Genomic DNA, 17,908 nt, shown 5'->3' with positions numbered 1-17,908 from the left:
ATTTATAAGCTGAGTAGTCTGTGGCTTCTTCCTACTTTTAGCAACATCCTATAGAGGGATGGACCCCAGTCAGAGCCAGCCAGACAGCAACCCAAAATGGAAGAAAACCTAGCTCAGTCAGGAGTCATTCTTTGCATGTTTCTCATGATTTCAGAGCCCCGCACAATTGAAAAAGTCAACTGCTTTCTGCAACTCCACAGTGAAGCTGCTTAAAGGGGCTGCTGGGGAGGAAGACTTGGCCAGAGATAATACTGTGGCTCCCCAAGAACCTTCCCTCTCAACCAGTAAATGAGAGCCAGAGCGGAGGTAAAGACCATACCTCAACTCTCTGTATCTGCAGGATCTGCATCTGTGGATTCAAGCAATCTAGGATAGAAAATCTTCAAGGGAAAAAAAAATTCCAGAAAGTTCCAAAAAGCAAAATTTGAATTTATGACACTGGCAAATATTTATGTGGCATTTTACATTGTATTTGTAGCTATTTCCATAGCATTTGCATTATATTAGATATCATAAGTAATCTAGAGATGATTTAAAGCATATGGGAGAATGTGTATGGGTTACATGCAAATACTATGCCATTTTATATAAAGGATGTAAACATCCATAGATTTGCATATCATGGGGATCCTGGAACCAGTCTCCCTAAGGTACTGAGGGACAACTGTATTAAGGATGTCAATTTCCCACCCAAACCTATTAAGAAGAGCTTAAGAAAGTAGCCTTCAAGTTGAAGGAGAGGAAGATGAGTCAGCAGAGAGAAGAGTGGAATAGTTAAAACAATTTGCCTGGAAGAGATCTTGGGCTGTGGTTGCCTTTTCTTCTTTTTTCTTTAACTTTTCTTTTTTGATTATCTTTTTATATTTTTTAAAAACGAATATATTATTGTTGGATAAACCTTTACCCTCTGGAGCTGTGCTTGGGGCCACTCTGACACTGTCTACTCATTACCAGTCAAGGAGAGAGGCTCTGGCATAAGGCATAGCTGCAACGCTTTCTGGAAATACTTGGGAAACAGGAAGGTATTAGCATTCCCTGGAATCAGGATCACCACACTGACAGAGAGGAAGAAGGGTATTTCGTCTGCCAGGGCCAAGGGCCCATTAATGAACACGGCCACTTCGCAGTTTGGCCACATGCCACTGATGACACTATGGTCCCCGGGGAGTGCTGAGGTGAGGTGGATGCATTTGAGGTGAAGTGGATGCATCTTCCCCAGCAGGACAGGCCTTTGGGCAGGAAGGGGGGCCAGTACTGCCAGAATGTTCTGTAAGCAAGCATCCAGAGCGCGGCCTGTAGGATTATCAAGGGTATCAATCAGATCCAGACCCAGACTGGCCCAGATGAAAGCCAGTGCTGAGGTTCCCTGGCTCCAGGGGGAATCACTATTTCCCCTTGGTGTCCACCCATTGCTGCATATCTTCAGCTGAGAAGCTGCAGAACTGGGACAGCTGTGGGAGGGTACCAGGGGCAGGATGGCTTTGGCTCCATTGGAAGCACAGCTCCAGGGGCCATGACAGGCCATAGGACCAGGCCTTGGGCACTTGCACCTCGTGGTCTAGTTCCTGGGGACTGCGAGCCCATTTATCCCTGGGCCCTTACTTCCTTCTGCCTTCTTCATCCAGAGAAGTTCATGGTCAAGACAGACTTCTGCTGCCTAGCAGCTCCTTACTTCTATATGTAATTCACAAGCAGCAAATAGAATGGAAGCCTATTAAGTGTTACAGGAATTTGAAAGCCAAAGAAACCAGAAACCTGGCAAATGACAATGATTATTATTAAGAGTCACTGTAGGGGAGGAAAAGTCATTTTCCCTCTAACCTTCTGGTTCTTGGCTGAGACCCTCCTGTAGTAAAAGAAAGGTTAATGGGAGAAAAACAGAAGTTTAGTAACATGTGTACTTCCCTGTATACATTTGAGATACCCAGGAAAACTGAGTGACTCCACCCCAAATGACCTGAACCATCACTTAAATACCATCTTCAGCTAAAGACAAAAGAGGATGGGGCTGGGGAAGGTGCATGAGGGACAGAGCAGGGGCAGTCAGATTGGGGAGTTTACCAGGCAAAGCAGTGTGAATAAGGGTATGGTGGGTATATAGATATAGGTCACTGCCTTCTCCCTTGATTACAGTTTACAAATATTTAGAATCATTCTCCTCGTCCTGGTACAGGGAGAGAGTGTGTGTATGTGTATGTGTGTGCGTGCTCCATCGTGTCTGACTTTTTGCAACCCCATTAACAGTAGCCCACCAGGCTTCTCTGTCTATGGAATTTTCCAGGCAAGAATATTGGGGTGGGTTGCCATGTCCTCCTCCAGGGGATCTTCCTGACACAGAGATCGGATCCACAACTCTTTCCTTTTCTTCATGGCAGGCAGATTCTTTACCACTGTGCCACCTGGGAAGTCCACGGAGTGGGAGACACCCTTACAAATGGAGCTTTCCCTTATAAATGGAAATATCTCTTTAGAAAGGGTAAATAACTTCTACTTGGTTTTCAGAGTTTTTCCTGTGTCTGCTGTTTCTGGAAAACTATCAGCTCAAAATAATCCTTATGCCAAAGAGACATATTTTGGGATGGTAAATTCTGCTCCCCTTTACCTCCAAGCTTCCCAGGTGGTGCCAGTGGTAAAGAATCCACCTGCCAGTGCAGGAGACACAAGAGATGTGGGTTCAATCCCTGGGTCAGGAAGATCTCCTGGAGTAGGAAATGACAACTCACTCCAGTATTCTTTCCTGGAAAATTCCATGCACAGAGGAGCCTGGCAGGCTATGGTCCAGGGAGTCGCAAAGAGTTGTACGGGACTGAGCACGCATGCTTTACCTCCAAGCAGTGTTAAGACCCCCAAACTGCTCAGCAGGAAACAGGCTGTGAAAATTGAACAATCCCCAAGAAAGACCCACTTCACATGTGGCCATAATAACCAATAGAAATGAAACTTCCAGAGGGCAAAGACAAGGGCCATAGAGGAAAACAGACATGGCGTTCCTTTAAGAGAGTAAAGCTAAAGATTATCATATGAGCTAATTAAGGGATTTAATCCAATGCTGGGACAAGCAGTTTTTGCGTTTCCAAACCAGGATTCAGTAATTGCCATGAGCAGATGACTCCTGAGTGGTCCCCGCTCTCACTTTCTATTGGTGTTTCTGTATTTGTCACCTTGCTCCTACTCCACCATGATGATGTGGATGGGGGACATCACCATCTTATTTTTTATAGAGTTTTTACAGGTTTCAGGATCACAGGGAAACACATCTGATCCTGACATTGGGGGTCACATATCACTCAGAGGTCCTGAATTTTAAGCTGTATGTAGTTTATGGGAGGAAAAATCATTTTCCCTCTCTCATTCTAGGTGCTTGGCTGAACATCCACCTCCCTGAATAAAAGACAGATTAGCAGGAGAAAAATAGAAGTTTAGTAACATGGATACCTCCTGTAGATATGGATGAGACCCAGGAAAACTGAGTAGTTCCCTGAAATGGTCCAAGCCACCAGCATTTTCAGTTAAAGACAAAAGAAGGATGTTGGGGGAACAGGGAGGCCAGTTACGGGAGGTGACCAGGAAAAGCACAGTAATCATGGGTAAGGTTGTGAGGCAGATCTAAGTTTTTGCCTTCTCTACTAGAAGACTAAAGTTTTAGTCACCTTCCTTTTCCTGGTACAGAGAGGGAAAAACTCTTACAAATGAAGATTTCCCTTATAAATGTAAATACCTCTTACAAAAGAGCAACTTCTACTCTGTTTTCAGAGCTTCTCCTGTCTTTTCCTACTTGAACTTAACTAGCCCAAGATAATCATATTTTGGGAGTAGCAAATGTTGTTGCCCTTCGGTAAAATGGGATTGTACTTGAGAGTTTCCCTTGGCAATGGGGATGTTCCATTAATACATATGGGAAGAAGAGCACTCATAAATGTTTGCATGGCCAGAAGAGCAGAATGGGGGAGGCCAGTAGTTCCCCCACACCCCATACCTGTTTCCCACTTCTATTATCATACTAGAAGTTTGAGCTGAGTAGATGGCCACCTAAAATAAAAACTTCATTTCCTAGTCTCCATTGTACTTAGATGCGGTCATGGAACTAAGTTCTGGCCAATGGTCTGTGAGAGGGAGGGGGAATACCAGTTATAGGGGAATTGACATCAGGTGGGTTTATTATTAGTTACCAGGGAAACGAATAGAGGGGCACACCAAAGATGATAAGAAGATAGGGTAAGAACAATCGTTAGCTGGGGCCTGGGGCAAGTATGAAGACAGAAGAAGGTCAGTCTTATGTGTAGGGTAGAGGTGAAGCAGGCACAGTGGTCAGCCAGAGGATGTACAGAGAGCAAGAGAACAACTATCTTGTATGCCCTGACCATACAATCTATCTCATGCTACACATTATGCTAGGTGTTCTATATTTATATTCATGTATTTAGTCTTCACATCTTGTTTTCTGGCCAGGCCACACGGCTTGCAGGATATTAGTTCCCTAACGAGGAATTGAATCCTGCAGTGCAAGCAAGTAGTCCTAATTACTGAACTCCAGGGAGTTCCCATCTTCACAATATTTTTCTTTTTTTTTTTTTTTGGCCATGCCACGTGGCATGCAGGATCTTAGATCCCCATCCATGGATTGAACCTATGCTGCTTGCAGTGGAAGCATGGAGTCTTAACCACGGAACTGCCAGGGAAGTTCCTTCACGACAATTTTATTTAAGAGAATCTGAGGTTTAGCAGGTCATATAACTAGGAAAAGCTTTGAGCAGGTTTCAAATCCAAGAGTGTCTGACTTCAGTGTCGGTACTCTCAACTACTAAATTGCATTGCATCTCATGCACGATAGCAGCATTTATAACAATGATAATGCACGATGTTGGAAAGACTGGTTAAGTGGTTTACGCATCATTACTGTTCAGTTTGCTTTCAGACACCTCACTGCCCTTCTCTTGCCCTCTATGTCATAGAAAACTATATTTTCCAAGTTCCTTTGTTCTCTGGCTTCAGAGTAGGTTTGCTCAATGGACAATACTTGCAGAAGATTGGAGGGAAGAAGATGGAAGAGTCCAAAGTATTTTTCTCTATCACTTTTTCTGTTTTTTACATAGATCCACCTTTTCCCAAACCATACCTTCCTTGATGATCCCAGCTACTAATGGAGAGTCTGACCAGATAGACTCCATCATAGTTCTATTTCTGTTTAGATGGTCCTGGTTTCTGCCCCTGGTAATACCAGCTCATCCAAGTGTTCCCTCCATCCCTAAGGTTGGCAGAATCTTTCTGCTATTGCCGATCTCTGGGTTACTTCACTCTTGACTTTTTAGCTTCTCCATTACTTGTAAAGCCAGTTTTCTGCTTTATTTTCCCTCTGTTAAAAGTGTTAGAGTGGTTTTCATGGCTTTTGCTGAAACGTGACTCAATACACAGGCTATATACCTCTTTGGGGAATAAGAGCTATAATGATGTTCATACATGCTGATCCAGTTTTCCGTGATGAAAACTGGTTCCTAAGGAAATAACTGAAGAGAAACAACAACAAAAATTGTACATAGGTATCCATTTCAGCATTATTTATATTAATAACACAGTATCAGAACATTGGGAACCATCTTAATGTCCAATATTGGAAGAGTGGGCTAAAAAAGCAGGGTACATAACACAATGGAATAATATGCAGTTGTTATTGTACCAGTCAGCTTTTGCTAGATTTTACTGCAGTAGCAGATAATCCCCAAACCTCGGTGATTTATCACAGTTATTTCTCACTCGATTACCCATCCTTTGCAATTCAGTTGCAACTCTGCTTCATCCCAGGACCCAGTCGGAAGAACTAGCTCCATACTGGTCTCAAGGCAGTGAAGAAAGAGCGAGGATAGATTAGTACAATAGTTCTTAAAGCTTATGCTCAGATGTGGGATATGTCAGATTCCACTGACCAAAGCAAGCCACATGACCAAGCCTGATATCAATGGGGCAGATGCCATGTCACTCCTACAGGGAGGCCCACCAGGAACTGGTTCTGTTAGGGATGGCCCCAGAGGAAAAGGATAACAAATAACTTCAGAAATAATATCATCTTCCATGATAATGAAGACTGAAAATAACACAGAAAATGTTTGATATAATGATAGGTAAAGTAAGAATCTACAAAAATGCATATACTAAAATTCATTCTAACCTGCTTCATGGGCATATGAAGTTAGACATCATATGAATAAGTTCTACTCAATGACGCCATCTACCTGGAGATAGCATTAGATCCCACCAGACTGCCCCATCCCTTTCCACTTCAGATACCAATTCAAAGTCCAGGTTATCACCTATACTTCTGAACGACTGACTATGAATTGAAAGTTCTCATAACCCCCTCCTTGTGTTTGATTAATTTTGCTAGAATAGATCACAGAATTTAGGGAGACAATTTATTTACTAGACTACCTGTGTACTATAAATGGATATAACTCAGAAATAGCCAGATGATAAAGATGTCTAGGGTAAGGTATCAGGAAAGGGCACGGGGCTTCTCTACCCTTTAAGGCACACCATCCTTCCACAACCTCCATGTGTTTACCAACCTGGAAGCTCTGCCAACCCTGTCCTTTTGGTGTTTTATGGAGACTGAATTAAGTTGGCATGGTTGATGAAATCATTGGATGTTAGTGATTAATTCAACCTCCAGTCCTTCTCCCCTCAGCTCCAAAATCACTGGATGGTGACTGCAGCCATGAAATTAAAAGACACTTGCTCCTTGGAAGAAAAGCTATGACAAACCTAGACAATGTATTAAAAAGCAGAGACATCACTTTGCCAACAAAGGTCCATCTAGTCAAAGCTATGGTTTTTCCAGTAGTCATGTACAGATGTAAGAGTTGGACCATAAAGAAGGCTGAGCACTGAAGAACTGTTGCTTTTGAATTGTGATCCTGGAGAAAACTCCTGAGAGCCCCTTGGACAGCAAGGAGATCAAGCCAGTCAATCCTGAAGGAAATCAACCTGAATATTCATTGGAAGCACGGATGCTGAAGCTAAGTTCCAGTACTTTGGGCACCTGATGTGAAGAGCTGACTCATTGGAAAAGACCCTGCTGCTGGGAAAGATTGAGGGCACGAGGAGAAGGGGGTGACAGAAGATGAAACGGTTGGATAGTATCATCAACTCAATGGACATGAGTTTGAGCAAACTCCAGGAGATAGTGAAGGACAGGGAATCCTGGTGTGCTGCAGTCCATGGGGTCACAAAGAGTCAGACATGACTGAGTGACTGAACAACAACACAGGATGGGGGATGGGACTGAAACTTCCAACCCTCTAATCGCTGTTGTTGGTTCCCTTGGCAACCAGCCCTGGTGATTAGGAACTTCACTTAAGAAATTCCAAGGGTTTTAGAGTTCTGTGCCAAGAACGGGGACAAAGACCACATATATTCCTTACTATAAATTGCATTAAAAAATAAAATTGGAGGACTTCCCAGGGCTTCCCTGCTGGCTCTGACAGTAAAGAGTCTACCTGCAAGGCAGGAGACCAGGGTTTGATCCCTGGGTCCAGAAGATCCCTTGGAGAAGGGAATGGCCCCCCACTCTTGCCTGGAGAATCCCATGGACAGAGGAGCCTGGTGGGCTACAGTTCATGGAGTCACAAAAGAGTCGGACACAACTAAGCAACTGATACACACACTGGTGGCTCAGTGGTAAAGAATCTGCCTTGTAGTGCAGGGGTCATGGGGTCGGTCCCTGTTCTGGGAAGATTTCACATGCAGCCATGAGTGAGGCTCAGTACAGCCAAATAAATAAATAATTTTTTTAAAAATGTACAGATATTAGCTAATAAGTTTAAAAAATAAAATTTGGGACGTCCCTGGTGGTTCAGTGGTTTAGACTATGAGCTTCCACTATAAGGAGCCTGGGTTTGATCCCTGGCCTGGGAAATTCTGAGTGCCATGCAGTGCAGCCAAAAAAAAAAAAAAAGACAGCAGAAGCATCAGAAAGAATAAAATATAGAGGGGTAAGTTAACAAAATTCAACCGAGTAAAATTGTCTTTATTCAACAATTTATGGGGGATTTCCCTGGCGGTCCAGTGGTTACTCCACATTTCCAAAGCAGGGAGCACAGATTCAACCCCTGATTGGGGAACAGAGATCCAGTATGCTGCGTGGCATGGCCAAAAGGAAAAAGAAAACAAGACATGCCTTGGGCAGCATCCCATCTAGCAGATAGAAAGGAGTTCCAGAATGCTATAAGTGGAACACTTATAGGTAGAAGGAGGCAGGACAAGGAAGTTATTCTAGCAAAGAGTTGATTGTTTCAAGTCAGGTCATCTTTCTTTGGGGGACAGAAGGGGATCTATCAGACAGATTACCTCACTACTACTGACCAGGTAATTCTAGATTGACTGGTTTAAGATTCCATTTCTGAAAGAGGTTGGAACTGCAATTTAGATATTAAGTCTCAGTTTGGTGTTGTAAGCTTAGCACAAGTGACTCCATTTTAGGCCTGTTGTTCCCTTTTTAACAATCACACAATATCACAAGAACTCACTGTCATATACCCTGATTTATCACCTCCCAGCTATCACCTTCCAATTTTGTATGCCAATGACCATAGGTCAGAAGATTATACAGTTAGAAGTTAAGGTAGAGCTCCCTCTGATTGGGAACATAGGATCTGAGAGACAATCAGTGATCTTTTTAGGTATAAAAAGGACAAATTCTAAAAAATTTTACATGTAATTTCTTCTTGGTAAAATTGAAATAACAATATACTTTAACTGAATACTTAGGGATTGTTTCATTTATAAGAACTGAGCATATATTTACTTATTTTGAGTTTACACATGACCTCTTTCAATCTCCCCAAATGTCTTCTTCCTGTAACTTTTCCCAATTTTCCCTCTCCCAAACACTTTCTCTATAGTTTCTAGAACACCAACGGCATGAACTATGGCTTCATTTTCTACACTCCATTATGTTTATTGGGCTTCCCTTGTGGCTCAGCTGGCAAAAAAAATCTGCCTGCAGTGCGGGAGACCTGGGTTCAATCCCTGGGTTGGGAAGATCCCCTAGAGAAGGGAAAGGCTATCCACTTTAGTATTCTGGCCTGGAGAATTCCATGGCCTATATAGTCCATGGGGTCACGAAGAGTCAGACACGACAACTGAGCAACTTTCACTTTCATTATAGTTATTTGTTGATGTCACATTTTTCTCCAAAAGACTGAAAAATACCTCTAAGCCAGAAACTTTGTCTTCAGTTCTGTTCAGTCCTCCAGTCGTGTGTGACTCTGTGACCCTGTGGACTGCAGCACGCCAGGCCTCTGTCCATCACCAACTCCCAGAGCTTGCTCAAACTCATGTCCATTGAATTGGTGATGCCAATTTCATCTTCTGACATCCCCTTTTCCTGCCTTCAGTCTTTCCCAGCATCAGGGTCTTTTCCAGTGAGTCAGTTCTTTGCATCAGGTGGCCAAAGTATTGGAGCTTCAGCTTCAGCATCAGTCCTTCTGGTGAATATTCAGGACTGATTTCCTTTAGGGTGGACTGGCTGGATCTCCTTGCAGTCCAAGGGACTCTCAAGAGTCTTCTCCAACACCACAGTTCAAAAGCATCAATTCTTTAGTGCTCAGCTTTCTTTATAGTACAACTCTCGCATCCATACATGACTACTGGAAAAACCATAGCCTTCACTAGATGGATCTTTGTTGGTTAACTAATGTGTCTGCTTTTTAATATGCTGTCTAGGTTAATCATAACTTTTCTTCCAAGGAGTAAGCATCTTTTAATTTCAAGGCTGCAGTCACCATCTGCAGTGATTTTGGAGCCCAAAACAATAAAGTCTGCCACTGTTTCCACTGTTTCTCCATCTATTTCCCATGAAGTGATGGAACCAGATGCCGTGATCTTAGTTTTCTGAATGTTGAGCTTTAAGCCAAGTTTTTCACTCTCCTTTTTCACTTTCATCAAGAGGCTCTTTATTTCTTTACTTCCTGCCATAAGGGTGGTGTCACCTGCATATCTGAGGTAATTGATATTTCTCCTGGCAATCTTGATTCCAGCTTGTGCTTCATTCAGCCCAGCATTTCTCATGATGTACTCTGCATATAAGTTAAATAAGCAGGGTGACAATATACAGCCTTGACGTACTCCTTTTCCTATTTGGAACCAGTCTGTTGTTCCATGTCCAGTTCTAACTGTTGCTTCTTGACCTGTATGGAGATTGCTCAGGAGGCAGGTAATTCCCAGCAAGGGACATAGATGTAAGCTGCTGGAAACCAGTAGCTCCAGCAACTCAGGAACAGGTACATTGCCCTGAAGAGGGAATCTTGGTGGCATCACAGTATTTACTACATATGTTCTGTACCATTGCTGTAATCTTAATGAGGTCACTCCATGTGAAATTCTTCCTAATTTGCCATTCATTCTCTTCCATCTGCCTAGTCAGAAATGGTGTCTTCCCCTCCTGTCTAGGAAGGGTCCTGTATACCATTTATCAACCCACTGGATCTGTAGCAAACATACCTTGCTGGCTTTCTAGAGAAGGGATTTTTTTTTAAATCTATTTGTGATTCTTTCAACCTAATGGTTGGGGAAAGTGAGCTCTCTCAGCCTGTGGATGAGGATTCTCTTATAGCATCACTGAGCTGATCTAGCATGAAGGAAAGTCACAATACATTTATTTAGGAGTAAATATAGAGCATATTTTCTTTTTGAAATGGACTTTAGGGAAATGAAATTAGAGGTAACTTTGTACTGGTTTAGAGAACTAACTCTCTACATATTTTTATTCCTATTGTTAATTGACTTTTGACCCCAGACAAGAAAATCAGATGGTGAGCCAATTTTAATGAGACTCTTTCTTCTGAGAGAAAGGTTACCACTGCTGAGATGACTGCCTTGGCAGAAATGATCCAGTGAGGAATTGACCACTGGATAGGAACATTGGTGTTTAGAAATGGGGGCCAGCAGAGAAAGGGAGGAATATGAAAAGACTGATCCTGGTCATCAGCTGAAGTTGCTGAGATTGCTGGACTATAGGCATCCAGCTCAGGTCATAGCCTGAGCCCAACTCTATTCCTCTGGGTTGTTCCAAAAATAGTCCTGGTGAGTGTAGGTGAGTCAGGTTCCAGGAGGAGCACTAACCCACTATCCATCCCCAGATACACAACTGTCAAGTTAGAGAATTTTGAAACAATGAGTACATTCTGCCCTGGGATCAGGGGTAAAAGGGTGGGATGATGGGCAACTGGTGTCTCTTCGTTCTTTGTCTTTTGCACTTCATTAATAATTTTTCCCCTCTTTAGGTGTCTTGGTATAAAAAGGCTCAGTTTTGTTTTTCATTGTGGTTATAATAGGAAAAGTAAGCACAGGCTACCTTTAGTTCTTTTAGCAAGCTCAGAAACCATTCTGACACCCTCATTATTAGGATGCTGACCAATACTGAGGGAAGTGCTAAATGAAGGTTAGGTGGGAAGCAAAGTAGATTGTAGGAGAAAATTTAGATTATAAGGAACCCCTTTCTCATTGAGACCCACAAAATCACAAGGTAAAAGTAAATCAAGGGCCTACACAGAAGTGAAAATTAACATAATTTAAATACAGTACTTTTAAAACAAATTTGTCTGAAAGTGATCCTGAAAATTCACGCTAGAAGAGGACATATGTATACTTATGGCTGATCCACGTTGATGTATGGCAGAAACCCACACAGTATTGTAATTATCCTTCAATTAAAAATAAGTTAACAAAAAATTCATGCTGGATTTCAGGCATAAAACTAACTGGAACCAGAGACCTGCCCTTCTCCCAAAGGGGTGGGTTGCACCGGAGCTCAGTTTCCCTTGGGACTTCCTTCTCTCACAGGAGGACTGTCACACCTCTTCAGCCTCAGAGTCCCAGACAATGCCACTAAGCAGCTGGCACCCCAAATCCAGATTTCCTGGCACCCAGCCGCCTATCACCAATGTTTCCTCATAGGCTTGCTCTACGAGAAGGCAGAGCCAGTGATCCTGTCAACAGAATCCAAGCTGGCTCTTCAGGTTTGACAAGGGTTCCGTCTCACTCAGGCACAATTAGCCACTGCTGGCCCAACCCACCACCTGCAGAAACCAACACTGAGCCACATCATGGCACCGTTTCTCAAGGAGAACAGCCAGTCACTTGAGCAAATTGATTGCTTTGGATCCCTTCCACATGGGGTGTGTGTGTGTGACTGTGGGGCAGAAATTCATTCTTTCCAGAACTGATTCATACTCTCATTATGAGTTTGCCTTTGCTATTCACAGTTCCCCCATCAGCACCACCATTCAAGAGTGTACAAAATGGTCACCTATTGATGTGGTCTCCCACACCATATTGCTTAAAAGCAATGGACCCATGTTAACTGCAAAGAAGTTGCACAGGACCGTCAGAATCACTGGTCTCATCACATACCTCAGACAGCCTAATGAAATGGCCCATTAAAGGCCCAACTAACTTTTTAGCTTTTAGACCATACTCTGTAGAGTTGGGGTGACTTGGTGAGAGGAAGCCCTTGTTGGTACCATGAATTGCCTCTATTCTTATCACCCTAAGTGACCCTGGGTGAGACCAGAAGTGCTGCCTGCTGAGCCCAACCCAAATTGCAAATCTGTTGCATAATGAGCAAATAAAATGGTTATTATTCTAGGCTATTATGTTTTAGAGTGCTTTGGTTACGTGACAATAGTTTATTAATTCAACAAATGAAGCCAAAAATATCTTAAATGGTACACGTCTCTGAAACAACTGAAGAGGATATATTACAAATTCTATCACATTCTTTTTTCTAATTAGTTTTTATTGGCATATAGTTGCTTTACAATGTTGTGTTGCATTCTGGTGTGCAGCAAAGTGAATCAGTTATACATATACGTGAAAAAGAACTAAAGAGCCTCTTGATGAAAGTGGAAGAGGAGAGTGAAAAAGTTGGCTTAAAGCTCAACATTCAGAAAACTACGATCATGGCATCTGGTCCCATCACTTCATGGCAAATAGATGGGGAAACAGTGGAAACAGTGGCTGACTTTATTTTTCTGGGCTCCAAAATCACTGCAGATGGTGACTGCAGTCATGACATTAAAAGACCCTTACTCCTTGGAAGGAAAGTTATGATCAACCTAGATAGCATATTAAAAAGCAGAGACATTACTTTGCCAACAAAGGTCCATCTAGTCAAAGCTATGGTTTTCCCAGTAGTCATGTATGGATGTGAGAGATGGACTATAAAGAAAGCTGAGTGCCAAAGAATTGATGCTTTTGAACTGTGGTATTGGAGAAGACTCTTGAGAGTCCCTTGGACTGCAAGGAGATCCAACCAGTCCATCCTAAAGGAGATCAGTCCTGGGTGTTCATTGGAGGGACTGATGTTGAAGCTGAAACTCCAATACTTTGGCCACCTGATGCGGAGAGCTGACTCGTTTGAAAAGACCCTGATGCTGGGAAAGATTGAGAGCAGGAGGAGAAGGGGATGACAGAAGATAAGATGGTTAGATGGCATCACCGACTCAATGGACATGGGTTTGGGTGGACTCTGGGAGTTGGTGATGGACAGGGAGGCCTGGTGTGCTGCGGTTCATGGGGTCGCAAAGGGTTGGACACAACTGAGTGACTGAAACTGAACTGAACTGATATCCACTCTGGTTTTTTTTAATTATTTATTTTTATTTTTGGCTAGGCTGGGTCTTTGTTGCTATGTGTGAGCTTTTTCTAACTGCAGCAAGCAGGGTCAACTCTCTAGTTGTGGTGTGTGGGCTTCTCATTGCAGTGGCTTCTTGTTATAAAGCACGGGCTATGGAGGCCGGGCTCAGTAATTGTGGCACATAGGCTTAGTTGCTCTGCAGCATGTGAGATCTTCCCAGTTCAGTTCAGTCACTCAGTCGTATCCGACTCTTTGCAACCCCATGGACTGCAGTACACCAGGCCTCCCTGTCCATCATCAACTCCTGGAGTTTACTCAAACTCATGTCCATTGAGTCAGTGATGCCATCCAACCATCTCATCCTCTGTCATCCCCTTCTCCTCCCACCTTCAATCTTTCCCAGCATCAGGGTCTTTTCCAATGAGTCAATTATTCACATCAGGTGGCCAAAGTATTGCAGTTTCAGCTTCAACATCAGTCCTTCCAATGAACATTCGGGACAGATTTCCTTTAGGGTGGACTGGTTGGATCTCCTTGCAGTCCAAGGGACTCTCAAGAGTCTTCTCCAACACCACAGTTCAAAAGCATCAATTCTTTAGTGCTCATCTTTCTTTATAGTCCAACTCTCACATGACTACTGGAAAAACCATAGCTTTGACTAGATGGACCTTTGTCAGCAAAGTAATGTCTCTGCTTTTAATATGCTATCTAGGTTGGTCATAACTTTTCTTCCAAGGCGCAAGCGTCTTTTAACTTCAAGGTTGCTGTCACTATCTGCAGTGATTTTGGATCCCAAGAAAGTAAAGTCTGTCACTGTTTCCATTGTTTCCCCATCTATTTGCCATGAAGTGATGGGACCAGATGCCATGATCTTAGTTTTCTGAATGTTGTGCTTTAAGCCAACTTTTTCACTCTTCTCTTTCACTTTCATCAAGAAGCTCTTTAGTTCTTCTTTGCTTTCTGCCATAAGGGTGGTGTCATCTGCATATCTGAGGTTATTGATACTTCTCCCGGCAATCTTGATGCCAGCCCGGCATTTCTCATGATGTACTCTACATATAAGTTAAATAAGCAGGGTGACAATACACAGCCTTGACACACTCCTTTCCCGATTTGGAACCAGTCTGTTGTCCAGTTTTAACTGTTGCTTCTAGTAAAGTGTGGGATCTTCCCAGACCAGGGGTCAAACCTGTGTCCCCTGCATTGACAGGCAGATTCTTAACCATGGACCACCAGAGAAATGCCTAACCACTCATTTTTAGATTCCATTCCCATTTAGGTCCAGAGCACTGAGTAGAGTTCCCTGTGCTATACAGTAGGTTCTCATTCTCTGCTTAATCACTCAGTTGTGTCCAACCCTTTGTGACCCTATGGACTGTAGCCTGCCAGGCTCCTCTGTCCATGGGATTCTCCAGGCAAGAATGCTGTAGTGGATTGCCATTTCCTTCTCCGGGGGATCTGCCTGACTCAGAGATTGATCCTGGGTCTTCTCTATTGCAGGCGGATTCTTTATCTTCTGAGCCACCAGGGAATAGTTACCTATTTTATATAGAGTAGTGCATATATGTCCATCTCAGTCTCCCAATTCATTCTGCTTCCCCTCTTGGTAACCATACATTTGTTTTCTATATTTGTGACTATTTCTGTCATGCAAATAAGTTCACTTGTACCATTTTTCTAGCTCCACATACGAGCTATATTATATGTTTTTCTTCCTGTGACTTACTTCACTCTGTATGACAATCTCTAGGTATACCCACGTTTCTGCAAATGGCGCTATTTCTTTCATTTTTATGGCTGAGTAATACTCCATTGTATATATGTATCACATTTTTATCCATTCCTCTGTCGATGGACATTTAGGTTGCTTCCTGCTGCTGCTGCTAAGTTGCTTCAGTGGTGTCCGACTCTCTGAAACCCTGTGGACTGTAGCCAGCCAGGGTCCTCTGTCCATGGGATTCTCCAGGCAAGAATACTGGAGTGGATTGCCATGCCCTCCTCCAGATTAGGTTGCTTCCATGTCCTGACTATTGTAAATAGTGCTACAATGAACAGTGGGGAGAGTTTCTTGGACCTTCCCTAAAGGCTCATCAAGAGGTGGCAAAACTGGTTCTGTGACTATGCATAACTTAAACACTTCCTGTAGCTTAAATGAGAGAAGACTAGAAGGGAAATTTTTATTAGTTATCACCTTTGAGAGTGTTGTAGATTTTCTCTTCCATTGGGGAAGGCAAAGCCAAGTGAGGGGACTTCTGAGAGCTGAGCAAGGAGTGTCTTCAAGATGTCATTGTCCAGTTGCTTGGTTACTGAACTGCAGCTGTTAATACCTATAGGTCCAATCTAGAGAGAATTTTAGGGAGAGTCAACCACGTATCTTTGGGGTTTGGAGACCCGTGGCAACATAGACAATACTGCCTGCTTCTTGCCAGAAGAATTCTGAAGGCTGGGAGCTTGGTGAGCAGCAGTGACAGGGCGCCACATCTGTTGTTCAGCATGGCCAGGACGTGTGAGTTTCTCACAGATCTAGTGACTTTCACAGAAAGCAAAAAAGGTTGAGCCTCTTGCTTGTGCCCTGCCAGTGGATGAGGGGATACTGGAAGTAAGAAGTTGTGGGTGTTCTACAGGAGGCAGGAAGTGAGAAATTAGAAAAGGTTGATTCATATCAAAGAACTGAGCCACAAGGAAGGTGCTGAAGAACCATACTCACCCCATGAGAGAGCCAGCATTTGGATGCCTGTCACATAGAAGAAATTGACAGCCTAGAGAGGACTTAAAATAGCATCAAAAAGTAAAAGAGACAAGGGGCTGAGGAGAGAGAGGCCAAATAGAAGAAAGAGCATCATTTATGTCCTAGGATGTGCTATCACATCTTCTCAGTGGGAGCCTAAGAAGAACCCCTAAATGAAACAGTGAAAGAGCTAATTTTAGACATCTGTCATGTCCAGAGAGGACAAAGCTATCCTATGATTGTACCTGTAAAGTGATAATTTACCATCTTCATTGCCACCCTCTTCCCTAGAAAAGACTGTGGTTAGCAAAACAAGGGGAGAAATAGAAGCCTAAGGAACAGAAAGATAAGGGTTATACCTGCTTCTTTAGCTTTAAGCTCCTCACTGAGGGCAGGACAGAACTGGAGAGAGAAGAAGCAATTTTAAATCAAGGTCTGAGTTTTGATCATTTTGTGGAGCTGCTGCTTGTGTTCCCAGCCTTTTTTCTAAAGTCATGACTGCTTAGAATAAGACCCTATTTTCCAGTCCACTCTGCATGTAGATACAATAACATGGTTAAGTGATGGTAGTCGCCTTAAAGGAAATGGGGAAACCTTCCTTTTCCTAATGACTAGAATGTCATGTGATGCTCAGCCATACTGGACCAAATATACCAGGATGGCAGTCTAGGGTGGTGAAGGAACAGGATAGAAGGAAACTAACTCTTGCTCAGGGCTTCCCAGATGGCGCTAGTGCTAAAGAACCCACCTGCCAATGCAGGAGACGTAAGAGATCCCTGGGTTTGATCCTTGGGTCGAGAAGATCCCCTGGAAGAGGGCATGGCAACCCACTCCAGTATTCTTGCCTGGAAAATTCCATGGGCAGAGGAGCCTGGTGGGCCCCAGTCCATAGGGTCGCACTGAGTTGGACACAACTGAAGTGACTTAGCGTGCAGCTCTTGCTCACTTTGTGGGACAGAGCTGCTGTCTTAGTCCATATATGACATGTAATAAGCAAAAGCCTCAGTGCTGTACTACGATACAGGTTTATTGCTCACTCACGGTTTTTTGAGTTGGCTGGGGCAGTTCTGTTTTGTTTGAACCCTTGAACTTAGAGCAGGTTTGCTACAAATGTTTTAACACACTGGTTCCCACTATGTGTGGGTGTGTGACCTGACTGAATGGCCCCCTTTCTGACCACACCCAGCTTCCAAAATAAGTGGTTCTCAACACTGCAGCTGCTCTGCTTCAGGCCATGGATCAGGTTCAGCTTTGCACTGTGTCTCATTCTCATTCCCAGGCTGCAAGGAGACTGGAAGCGCTCAGGACAGTGGCTCCTTCCCATAGCAGCAGTTGGAAGCAGTTTGCCGTTTTCCCAGTTGCAGACACAGCATCTCAAGCCTCCCTCAGAGATTCCAGCATCAGGATATGCTGCGTCCAGCTCAGCGGTTTCAGTTCCACAATGCCCCTGGTCTAAATGTCCAAATTATAATGACTGGAATAATCCTAACTGCTTTCCTTGGTTCCACCAGCTCTAGGCATAGGAGCTGCTTCACACAGTTGCTATGTCA

General features: G+C 43.4%; 1 pseudogene; it reads right to left on the bottom strand.

The window, feature by feature from the left end:
- Positions 1-882: 882 nt before the first annotated feature.
- Positions 883-3,999, bottom strand: LOC136154403 (tRNA 2'-phosphotransferase 1 pseudogene; annotated as a pseudogene).
- Positions 4,000-17,908: the final 13,909 nt, after the last annotated feature.

Source organism: Muntiacus reevesi, chromosome X (assembly GCF_963930625.1).
Source record: "Muntiacus reevesi chromosome X, mMunRee1.1, whole genome shotgun sequence".
NCBI classification, from domain to species: domain Eukaryota; kingdom Metazoa; phylum Chordata; class Mammalia; order Artiodactyla; family Cervidae; genus Muntiacus; species Muntiacus reevesi.
Note: the sequence above shows the minus strand (reverse complement) of the source record. Positions and strands in the feature narration are given on the sequence as shown.